We start from the raw sequence: 12,210 nt of genomic DNA, 5'->3' as shown, positions 1-12,210 counted from the left end.
TCCCATGGGAATGAACTTGTAGGTTTTGCTGTCTTCTGAAGCCGTTCTGGCTTCAAAAACATCATCCTACCAGTGTCTCAGAGTGGAAGGACGGTGTATCTCACTTCAAAGAATTCTCAGATGAACATGTGGAATGGAATCTTCATGGTTTTGCATATCCTGTGACGTATAATTACCTAGATCACTCAAGACCACTCCCAACTGGCAAGCTTATTTTAAGAAGCCAAATTATGATCAGAAAAAGGTTTGGTGGATAAGAAATTAGGGGTAGAGGAGGATGGGTTATGTGTTTCTATTCTCATGAGATCTGGCTAAGAAAACCCAGTTTAGCCGCTTCTGCATAGATATTGCCTTGAAACTGGGCTATTATGTTTGCCTCACATTGTCCGAGGCACTCTGTTCCCAGAGTAGTCTTTGAACGGGTACTGTCTACCTCGATATCCTTGATTCTTCTTTATTTTTTTGTCCTTTTTCCTAAGCAATCCCCCACTGATTGGCATTATTTAAAAGAGGATATTGTATCATATATTAATTTCAAAGGTGACATTTGAAATAAGGCAAACCTAGTTTCACATCCCAGCTCTGTTGACTACCAGTGTGTAACTTTGTAAGTTAAAGGTAACTTAACGCTTCATATCTGAGCATCTCACAGGTAAAATATCTTTATCCACTGTGCCTGCCTTATAGCTAGTTTTTTTAAGTATGTAAAATTGTGTTGGACTTCTCTTCTGGTACCATTATTATTCCTACTATACAGATTAGTAAGTGCAGGTTTACAGAGATTTATGACTTAATACGGCAATAGTGGTAAGTGGATGATCCAAGATGCAAACACAAACATGACTCCCAAACCTCCTTACTTAACCACTACGCCATGGGGGAAGCTGACAAGTTACTGTGTGAAACCTTCTAAAGTAAAGAACGGGCTTGGTGGCATAAACTCTAAGTCTATTATATCTGACAGGAGTATGGTGAAGAAATTGTTCTATCTGACATCTTCCTTAGTGCTAAATACTCTCACTACCTCTATTGGATCCTTGTGTTTTCATGCTAATGTCCCTTACTTTTTCTACTTTTGCTTAACTGACATTTGGCTACTAAGATAAAGAAAAGCTCACATATGTCTGTCATGAGAGGAACCATCTAGGTACGATGTCTGAGACGGTCCATCTTAATTTTGCATAGCCGCCATTTTATATGGGTTAACACAGACACAAGAGCCTTAAGCCACCCAAAATTCTTCCTGCTTGCCTCTCTCCCAAGCCCTTCCCAATCATCTCGGCTTCTTAACCCTGTAGTGTGTTAATTTGAGATGCCCTGATGGTATTCTGTGCTAGATGCGTGTATGACAATGACTAACCCCCACAAACCTGTTTATACAACCGCAGTCACATAAACTAATCAAACTGCCAACTAACCCATTTTGTTCTCCCTTCTCCCTAGCTGCGTGAATACTTTTGCTACTGTGCCTGGCTTGATTCCCTGTTTGCCTCCGTCTCCACTCGTGGAGACACCTCTTCCATCCAGTATCCTCTGCTATACAAGTGTTGATAACTGTTTGCCTCTTAGATACCTTTGGAGCCTGCGATGTCATTAGCCCAGCCATCCAATAAGTTCCTGAGTGGGTTATCGCCAAAGCTCTTGGTCCATGTAAAATACTGTTTAAACAGGATCTTCCTATTCTTATACATAGTTCCCCTTTCAAAAAGCTTTATAGGAACCCTAATCCTAAAGTAAGTTCAAAGGAATGGACATCACCTGAAAAATGATATAAAATTTAATAATTCCTTGACTTTCTCTTCTCCCCCAACACCTTTCTTTTCCTCTTTTCTATGTTTTTTGAAGCTGTCAAACTCTCCCTTGTTAGCTAAAGTATACCGTAGTTTGTTCTTTATCAGTTTTGATCACCAATTATGCAGTGGGACCAGAGGACACCAAGATTAAACTATTGCTAAATTTAGTCACCACAGATGCTTTTCCTTTACCATCTTGGAGTGTAATTAGATAGAAGACACCAATTCTCCATGTATGATATCTTCTTATTAACATTCATCTCAGTTGTTTTTCAAAACTACTATTACTTTTCAAGCTCGGGGCTTTTTTTTTTTAATTTTTTTTTATTTGACAGAGAGAAATCACAACTAGGCAGAGAGGCAGGCAGAGAGAGAGGAGGAAGCAGGCTCCCTGCGGAGCAGAGAGCCTGATGCAGGGCTCGATCCCAGGACCCTGGGATCATGACCTGAGCCAAAGGCAGAGGCTTTAACCCACTGAGCCATCGAGGGGCCCCCAAGTTCGGGGCTTTAATCCTTCACTTCTTTAATATGCCAGTAGCCTCCACTTTGTTCCAGTACTACAAATGAACCTCTGACCTTCACCAGCACACATACAGAGAGTGTGAGAGGGAGAGAGAGAGGGGAGAAGGCATCCTAGAACATATGCACATATTCCTTCTGTCCTTCTTTATAACGCCAAGTGTTTACCATCAATTACAAAAAGAATTTGACATTCTCTTATAACTTCAAACTGATAATTCCAAACATTCTGTGCATCTAGTTCTATGTTTTTCTACTTTGAGAGTTCCCACCCTTTCACTCTTCATTCTTAGGCTTTCTCGAACAAAGAACACACTTTCCTGTTCCAAATGCATCTGCTAAAATCCCATCCTTTCTTTTTTTTCCCCAATTTTTAATTTTGAAAAATTCTGAACTTATACTCACATTGATGGAATGGTGCCAGGGCTTTATTACATTGACTTTAAGTTTCTTTGCTCTCGCCCCTCCCGACACACACACACACACGCACACTCTCACACATCCACGTGTGCATGCACATCCAAGATCCACTTGATATTGAGTGATAGACATTTTGACACTTCACCCTTAAATAATTCAATATTTGTTTCATAAAAACAAGGGCATTGTCTTATATTGCCATAATAATATTATTACACCTGTCAATCTAGTTTTAATTTTAGTCACTGCTAAGTTAGATAGTTCTTGATGGCACTGAAAGCTGACTGTCTCATGTGCCTTGCAACGTATCTTGATGCTTTCCTCCTTCATAATGTACCTGAGCCTCTGTACTTGGAAATGCAGGTGACAAAATACCCACAGTTAGTGACTCTCAGCCAACAGGAGTCCTGAAGCAGGGGCACCTGGGTGGCTCAGTGGGTTGGAGCCTCTGCCTTTGGCTCAGGTCATGATCTCAGGGTCCTGGGATCGAGCCCCGCATCAGGCTCTCTGCTCAGTGGGGAGCCTGCTTCCCCCCCACCCCCACCTGCCTCTCTGCCTACTTGTGATCTCTGTCTGTCAATAAATAAATAAAATCTTAACAAAAAAAGAACTTACAAAAAAAAAAAAAATAAAGTCCTGAAGCAGTGGATAAATATCCTACCCCTTTCTTTGATGCGTTCCTGGAGTACATTCTACAGTGCTCATCAGAGAATTCCTGGAGGAAGAATTACCCGGATACACAGAATAAACAGCTACATTAAAGCTCTACCATTTATATGAGGACTTGATTTCCCTCTTTCACTGTGTCCCCTCCATTTCTCTCCCTGGGGTCACCTTTCAAATAAACTAGCCACACACAAATTGTTATTTGAGGCTCTCATCTTGGAAGAATCAAAACTAAGCCTATCCCCGGACAAAATTAACATTGATTTAATATTGTTATTTAATATCCAATTCACATTCAAATGTCTTTAATTGTCCAAAAATGTTTTTTCCCCCCTCAATCCAGGATCCATCAAGAATCACATATTCTATTTATTCATCTTTAAATTAAATCAACCATCTGCATCATTTTTTGTTTGTTTGTTTCTCTCATGGTATTGACAATTTTGAATAGCTGGCACGAGTTTTTGTGTAGAATGTCTCACAATCTGAATTTGCCTAATTTTCCCTTCATGATTATTAAAGGTTAAGCACTACAAAAGAGGAATTATTGAATTGTATCAGAAAAGGAAATCCTTCCAATTTTTGAAGACTCAGTTCTATCTTTGCATTGGAAACCATTTTGTGTTGTTCATTCTACAAGTGATCCTACTCTGGATGAACTATGAAATCTTAGAGCATGGGTATTGTTTCACACAAAAGGTGTTACATACATACTCCCCCAGGACAGTTAAGTCCAGAAATTTATGACTGTGTCTTGGCCACGTCTGCAGTTTTTCCAAGTGACTTTTAAAATGTTGATGGATTTCAACTGAGTGAACTAAAATATAAATAGCCCCAACATAAGTTTTCGAATGTTATAATAACTCCTTTCCCAAATATATTAATTAGCACGGTGATACTATTTTTCTCCACTGAATAATCTATAAGAAAAAAACATAATAAACAAAGAAGTTTCAACATAGTTGAGGTCATCGCACCACAGGAAACTGAATAAAATGTTTATCCATAAACACATGTGTCCACATATATATATATGCACATAAATATACATCCACATGTACATTTCTATGAGTTTTTGATGCTTCCTGGAAGGAGGTAGTTTTTTTTTTAATTATGAAATATGGTCTGCTATTTCAGTAATTGAATATTAAAATTTCTGACATTTTCATCTTTAGAAATACAGCCCATTCACAACCAGTTATTTGTTAAATTTGGAAACTATTCATTTTCTTGCTAAGTTTCTCCCCTTTGGGGTGTACATACAATGCAAGTTACGGCACCAGGATTTTTTTTTTAACACATCACACAGAGAAATGAACTTGAAATCCATGTGGTGAAGAAAATAAATTTACCCTCTATCCTAGTTTTTGCAATGACAGGGTATCTTATTGATCTCCCACTCTTTGCTCACCTGCAAGGCCATTATGTGCTAACTAAACATTACAGGAATTGACAGTCTTTTTTTTTTTTTTCCTTTTCTTTTTTTTCCCCCTCCATCTACAATAGCACCACAAAACTTGCCACTCAAAATGTCTCTTCAAGGGGTTATCCATTTCAAGTTGTAAAGGAGAATGTATTGGGGGGAAGGCAGAAATTTCTCTTAAGAGAAGTATTTCTATTATAATATTTCCCTGTCAAGCATTTTATCCTGTGGCTACTTAAGCTTTGACAGGAATATAATACTTCAGTTTTCTTCAAAACCCTAATCACTCTAATCTTCCAAAGACTAATTTGGCTAAATAGATTTTCCTGGTTGCTGTTATCCTATACTATCAGCCATTTTGCTGCCATTTTTTTCAGTCCAGCCCAGCAGAACACCACATCTACCAGCCCTTCCAGATTAGCCATAACCGACCTCTAAATTCTTTTTTTTTTAAGATTTTATTTATTTATTTGACAGAGAGAGATCACAAGTAGATAGAGAGGGAGAGAGAGAGAGAGAGGGAAGCAGGCTCCCTGCTGAGCAGAGACCCCCAATGCGGGACTCGATCCCAGGACCCCGAGATCATGACCTGAGCTGAAGGCAGCGGCTTAACCCACTGAGCCACCCAGGCGCCCCCCGACCTCTAAATTCTTTACCAGTTTTCAATGTCCATCCTTAATTGTTTGAACCTACTTCTGCCCCAGCTAGCTTTTATCTGATTTCTGGCTTTTGATGCCATTTACACAGATGAGCGCCTGTTTTTTTCATTTAATGCCTGCATCTCTCGTTCATCCATGTTCTCACTGTGGTTTGCCCATCGAAGACCCAGGCATTTTGCTCTCCTTTCCTGTTCTCACTATTCCCACACTAGGGAATCCATTGGTTCTATTAGTGTTTTCTTTGCTTGTTTTTGTTCTTGGTTTTGAAGCCTTGCTGCCATATCTGCAGAAGGTAGAAAGAATTCAGAGAGATGTGATTTTTTTTCCCCCTCTAAACTGCTTTGGATTAGGTGAGAATCATTACTTATATTTGTATAATTATTTAGGAGTATCCCTCTGTAACATATATTGGTTTCCTCCTATTTTTTGCAGGCACTGTGCAATATTCCCAAGATTACAGAAATACCAATGCTTAGTTCTTCAAAAATGAATAATGCATGATTCTTCACTTGTTTTAGAAACAATCCCCTGAGGTAGGTAAGCCTCGGACTTTCATTATGATATAAATTGATTTCAATTGATTACATTGGAAAAAGTTAAGCAATGGGGTCAGAGTCACATGACCAACAAGTGACTATGTATGGGCCTAGTGGTCAGGGCCTAACGCCCACTACAAAGTCCTATCTCCAAGCCATACTAAATAAAGGAGATGTTGCTACCACATTGTAATTCTGAGCATAATTTGACCAGTTATGTCATGTTTGGGTTCATCTTTTCTGGTCTCTAGAATCTGTGAATGTCAAAATACACAATTAGTTATATGCTGATGCTAGCAATTTGGGGAGAATGATTAAATTTGTTCTCAATGCTATAAACTTTTGTATACAGCTATAATGTTGCTGAAAGAAAACCGAATGCTAATTGGAAAGCATCTGCATTCTCTTCAAGAATGTTCGCATTTTAAAAAAAAAGTAAATCACAAGTCTATTTGCAAATACCTTGAAAATTTTGCGAGTAAATCATGACTTTAGCAGAAATGTTTTGTAATCATATTCTAGAATCACAGCATTAGGGAAATATTTATTATGTAATTACCCACATGTGCCTGTGAATGATAGACATATAGGACGTATTATTTATAGGATGCAATATCTTGCTTTGGTCATTTACACATTTGCTCATGTACTCCTTTTTTCAAAGCATGTATTTATTAAGTGCTTAAATTTCTACTAGGCTCTTATGTTATTGAAAACTTAAGAAATTAGCATAGATTTTTGCATATAGTCTTGTTATTCAAGGATTTTTCTCCTTCATACAGTCTTCTACATTTGAGAAGGAACTCTGTTTTATTGTCATTATTATTAAACTGAGCAACTTACTTTGTCCCCTTGACCCTCTCCCATATAACATAGCCACGGATGGAAGCAGAAAGCTTGATACTTAGAAAACTGAGAAATGGAAACTGAAGAGATTTGGATTTTGTTTTATTCTAATCTATTGGGGGAACTGTTAATATTTTCAGCTCTTACCTCGCTCTTTTCAAATCTCCAGAGATTTATCTACTGAGCAGTATGCCTGTTCAGGGGGACAATATGTTTTATTCTGCACTTGATAGTGGTGGGCAAGATGAATCGTTGCCAAAAGGAAACAAAACATAAAAATAAAGCATTTATGCTGGGCTGAAAAATGAGTTCTCTAGAAGAATTCCATGCCCTAATCCCTCGAACCGTGAATGCTACTCTTATAGGACAAAGGTAGGTCTTTTTGGATGTGATTAAGTTAAGGAACTGAGATGATATTATCCTGGGTTAGTAGGGGGAGCTCTAACTGCAATCAGAAGTGTCCTTAAAAGAAAAGGAGAGACACGTTGAATGTATACATGGAGGAAACGGCTATGAGCAGACGAGTAGAGCAAACTGAAGACGCCAGCCTTGAATATTGGGATGATTGAACCACAAGCCCAGGAATGTCTGACAGCCACCAAACCTGGAAGATGTAAGGAAGGTATTGTACACTGGAGCCTCCATTGGGAATGTGTCCCTGCCCACACCTTGACTTTGGCCCAGTGATACTAATTTCAGTCTCCTGTCCTCCAGAACTGTGAGTGAATAAATGTGTGCTGTTTTAAGCACACAGTAAGTTTGTGGTAATTTGCTACAGAATCTTCAGGAAACTAATACAGTAATACAACCTAACCTATGATGGATAAATATTTTTTTAAATAAGAACACTGAACAAATACATTGAGTTCTCTGAGTTCATTGTGAGGATTTAGTAGTTGACAAATACTCTGAACAGCATTTTCTTTAATCTACGATGGTGGCAAGGTAGTGCCTTTTCCCCATTCCAGCCATGATGGAGTAAGTGGACTTACCCTCCCACCTCAAAAGCTAGAAAACTCAGAAAATATATGTTTTGAAATATAATGAGTTAATGGAAAATTTTTTTTAAATTTTATTTATTCATTTGACAGACAGAGATCACAAGTAGGCAGAGAAGCAGACAGAGAGAGAGAGAGGAGGAAGCAGGCTCCCTGCTGAGCAGAGAGCCAGATGTGAGGCTTGATCCCAGGACCCTGAGATCATGACCTGAGCCAAAGGCAGAGGCTTAACCCACTGAGCCACCCAGGCGCCCTGAGTTAATGGAAAATTTTAAGGAATAGCAAGACCAAGAGCTCATTATATTAGCATCACTGAACAGATTGTTTGTTACTCACATGACCCAAGAAGAGGGGTCCATGCCACGTGGTTTGGGAGGCTTGGGGAGATGGGGATGTACCGGTGTCAGTCAGGTGGCAGCCAGAGAGGAGGAGCTATGGGCAAAAGCCTTCATGGTGGTTACTTCGGAAAGAAGCAGGTGAATGGGGGTAAACAGGCTTAGAATCTGCAGATCTGGAAAATTTTTGTGGGCTCTGGGGCCCAACAGTTGTTCCTCATTGTCTGGTAAGTGGATCTGCGTAATTCGGACAGGTGGATACTGGCCCAGAGAGTAAGGGACAGTTGTAGGTGGTGGTTGGAATGCGACCTCTGTACTGGTTGGTTTCTATCTAGAAAATGAACCCCTGGGAGGAAGACTTCTCCCAAGAGAGAAAGGGGGTAGGAAGGTAGGTGGGAGGTCAAGGCAAGTGACCAAAATATACTATTATGTTGTCTACAGCCAGGCATATCCAATGGATGCATGTAAGGCAGATGTTAAAGCACCAAATTACAGAAGCTAGAAACATGGTTAATGCAATATATGAAACAAAGACTTTTAGACATTGTATAGCAGGGAGCATACTTTAGGGAAGGGAAACAAAGAGGCAGGCCCTACGGTTGTCCCAGCTTAATGCTGAGAGAGAATTTGTAGGCCAAAGCACAGGTATGGTGTAAACCTATACAAAGTCCAGAGGTTTCACTGAGTTGAGGAGGAGGCAGAAGTGAGTCCTGTGACAGGGCAGAGCTTGGAGTAGGGAACCCCTGGCCAGAATTAAGAGTTCATAAAGCTATAAGAGAGGAGGATTTGGCTAAGTACTAATCTTTGCATTCTTGTGAGTAACAATGGAGTGTGTTCTGTTCGGTTTTTATTCTGCATACCAAATGGTATAATATTTTCTAAAGGAAAACTGTGATGAATTAAAGAGGTATGACATGAACTCTGGAGAAACAATTAAACATAAAACAAAACAGTTATAGCTAAAAAAGTCAATAGCAGAGATAAAATGGGATAAAAATATTCTATTAATCCATAAAAAAGGAAGGATTATAGTCACCTGGGTATTTCTTTCCTTCTTTTGGAAACAAAGAAGAGAGGAGACACATAGAAGAAGGAGGATCCATGAAAGAAGAGAGGGAACAAAGAGAAAAACATAGCAAAATGGCAGATTTAAAAATTAACTGGGAAGAATATGAAACATAAATGGTTACATGAAGACAGAGATGATCAGATTTGATAAAGAACCAAGACAAAATCATATGATGTCTGCAAACAAACCTACTCTAAATTACTTTAAACACAAATAGGTTAAAGTAAAAGGATGAACAACTCTAGCATATAAATATGAATAAAAGAGAAAGCTGGAGTGTATACATTAATAGTAGATTTCAGAACAAGAAGTATTATCAAGAATAAAGAATGTTATTTCATAATGATAAAATAAATAGTTAATTCATCAAGAGAGCAGGACAAATCTAAATATGTACGCATCTAATAATAAAGTATCAAAGAACAGGAAGCAGAATACGACAGAACTGAAAAGAAAGACAGACAAATCCATAACTTTAAGTGGAAATCTCAGTGCTCTTCTGGCAACAGTTTATAAAAGAAATAAATAGAAAATCAGTATCTCAAACACCTAACCAACTGCATCAGTCCGATTGACCTGACATTTTAAAAATACAGCACCTGAAAAAAAGAAAACTATGCATTTTTTTCAATCGCACATAGAACATTCACCAAGATAGACCATATTTTGAACCACAATACAAGACAGTAAAAAAGAGAAGACACAAATTACCAGTATTGGGAATGAAAGCCCAAACATGACCACAGATATCACAGACATTCAAAGGCTAACACAGGGATACTATGGATAAAAGCATGCTAATACACTCAATGGTTTAGATGATATGGAAAATTTCTTAAGAGACACAAACTACCAAACCTGACTCAAGAAGAAATAATCTAAGGGCAGCTGGGTGGCTCAGTCGGTTAAGCATCTTATCTTTGGCTCAGGTCATGATCCCAGAGTCCTGGGATCAAGCCCCATGTCAGGCTCCTTTCTCAACAGAGAGCCTGCTTCTTCCTCTGCCTCTGCCTGCAGCTCCCCTGGCTTGCACTCACACTCTTTCTCTGTCAACTAAATAAATAAAATCTTTAAAAAAAAAAAAAAAAACAAAGGAAGAAGAAGAAATAATCTAAATAGCCCCGTACCTGATAAATAAATTAAATATCTACCCACAACTTCCCCAGAGATTAAAATTGTGGCCCACGTGGCTCCATTGGCAAATTCTACTCCATATGTAAGGAATAGTGGTACCAATTTGCACTAACTCTTCCAGAATATAGAAGAAGATACATTGTTCAACCCTTTTATTACATCATTACTCTGAAAACAAGATTAGGCAAAATAATTTCAAGAAAATTTGAGGTCAGTATCGCTTCTGAATACAAAAGAAAAATTCTTTATTTTTAAAAGATTTTATTTGTTTAATTTTAGAACCTCTAATGGATATATATTACTGCCTTACTTAATTGTTTTTGGCATTTTTCACATGACTAGTGATACTTTTCCATTCTTAATGGGTTTATTTGCCATTTAACATATACTTTCATGAAGTATTTTTTCAAATCTTTTGCTCATTCTTTTAAAAATCAAGCATCAAACTCTTGATTTTGGCTCAGGTCATGATCTCAGGGTCATAAAGAACTTGTATTTAGATACATAAAAACTCATACAACTCAAAAAGAATATAACATCTGATATTTACTTATTTATGTATTTATTTATGTACTACACTTGATCTTAGCCAAAAGGCCGAGAAGCGATGTATTTATTTATGTACTGAAAGAGAGAGTGTGTGTATACATGAGCTGTGGGGAGGCACAGAAGGAGAGGGAGAGCGAATCTTAAACAGGCTCCACACCCTGTACAGAGCCCAATGTGGAGATCAATCTCAAGACCCTGAGACCATGACTCTGGGATCGTGACCTGAGCTGAAATCAAGAGTCTTGATGCTTAACTGACTGAGCCACTTAGGTACTCCCCCTGAGCATGGAGCCTATGGTGAGGCTGGATTCCAGGACCCTGGGATCAGGACCTGAGCCAAAGGCAAATGTTTAATTGACTGAGCCACCCAGGTGCCCCAACTTTTTGTATTTGTTTTTTTAAAACTTTCTTTACGTAGCCTTATTGAACTCACTCATAAGTTTTAGCACAAATTTTGGATTCTGTAGCATTTTCTACACAAACATTTTCTATATAAAACTTGCCATTTGTGAGTAAAGACAGTTTTTGTACTTGATTTCAAATATTCATGGTCTTTATTTCCTTTTAATATGCTTGCTAGGTTGTTTAGTACAATGTTGAATGGAAGAGATAAGGAGAGGTACCCACTGTGTTTTTCGACTATAGGAGGAAAGGGTAAAGTCTTCCACAATTAAAATGATGCTAATGGTTGATTTTCATGATTACCCTTAATTGAGTTGAAGAATTTTATCCGTTATTCCTTTGGTGAATTGTGTCAGGTTTTGGTTTTTTTTTGTTTTTTTTTTTTTTGCATTTGCATTAATTGAGATAATCATTTTTTAGCATGTGAATGTGGAGCATTACATTGATTTTGAATATTAATTTGTTCTTCTTAGGGTAAAATGACTTGTTCATGATTTATCTTTTGTGTATATTGCTGGGTTTGGTTTGCTTATATTTTGTCAAAGCATTTTTCTTTGGGGCACCTGGGTGGCACAGTTGGTTAAGCATCTGCCTCAGGCTCAGATCATGATCTCAGAGTCCTGGGATGGAGCCCTGCATCAAGGTTTCTGCTCATCAGGGAGTCTGCCTCTCCTTTTCCCTTGGCCCCTCCTTCCCCTACTTACGCTCCCTCTCTCTCTCTCTCAAATAAATAAATAAAATCTTTTAAAAATACTAAAAAAAAATGAAGTCTATTTTATTAGTAGTACTAGTTAGCAAATGGAAATTAAAATGAAAATAATTCTATTTACAGTTGCTTGAAAATTAATGTTAGGGGAAAAG

The 12,210-nt window shown here is 38.2% G+C and overlaps 1 pseudogene; it reads right to left on the bottom strand.

Annotated features, from left to right (window-relative positions):
• Positions 1-10,847: 10,847 nt before the first annotated feature.
• Positions 10,848-11,007, bottom strand: LOC123931964 (annotated as a pseudogene).
• Positions 11,008-12,210: the final 1,203 nt, after the last annotated feature.

Source organism: Meles meles, chromosome 19, assembly GCF_922984935.1.
Source record: "Meles meles chromosome 19, mMelMel3.1 paternal haplotype, whole genome shotgun sequence".
Taxonomy (NCBI): Eukaryota; Metazoa; Chordata; class Mammalia; order Carnivora; family Mustelidae; genus Meles; species Meles meles.
This window is presented reverse-complemented; position numbering and strand designations above follow the sequence as displayed.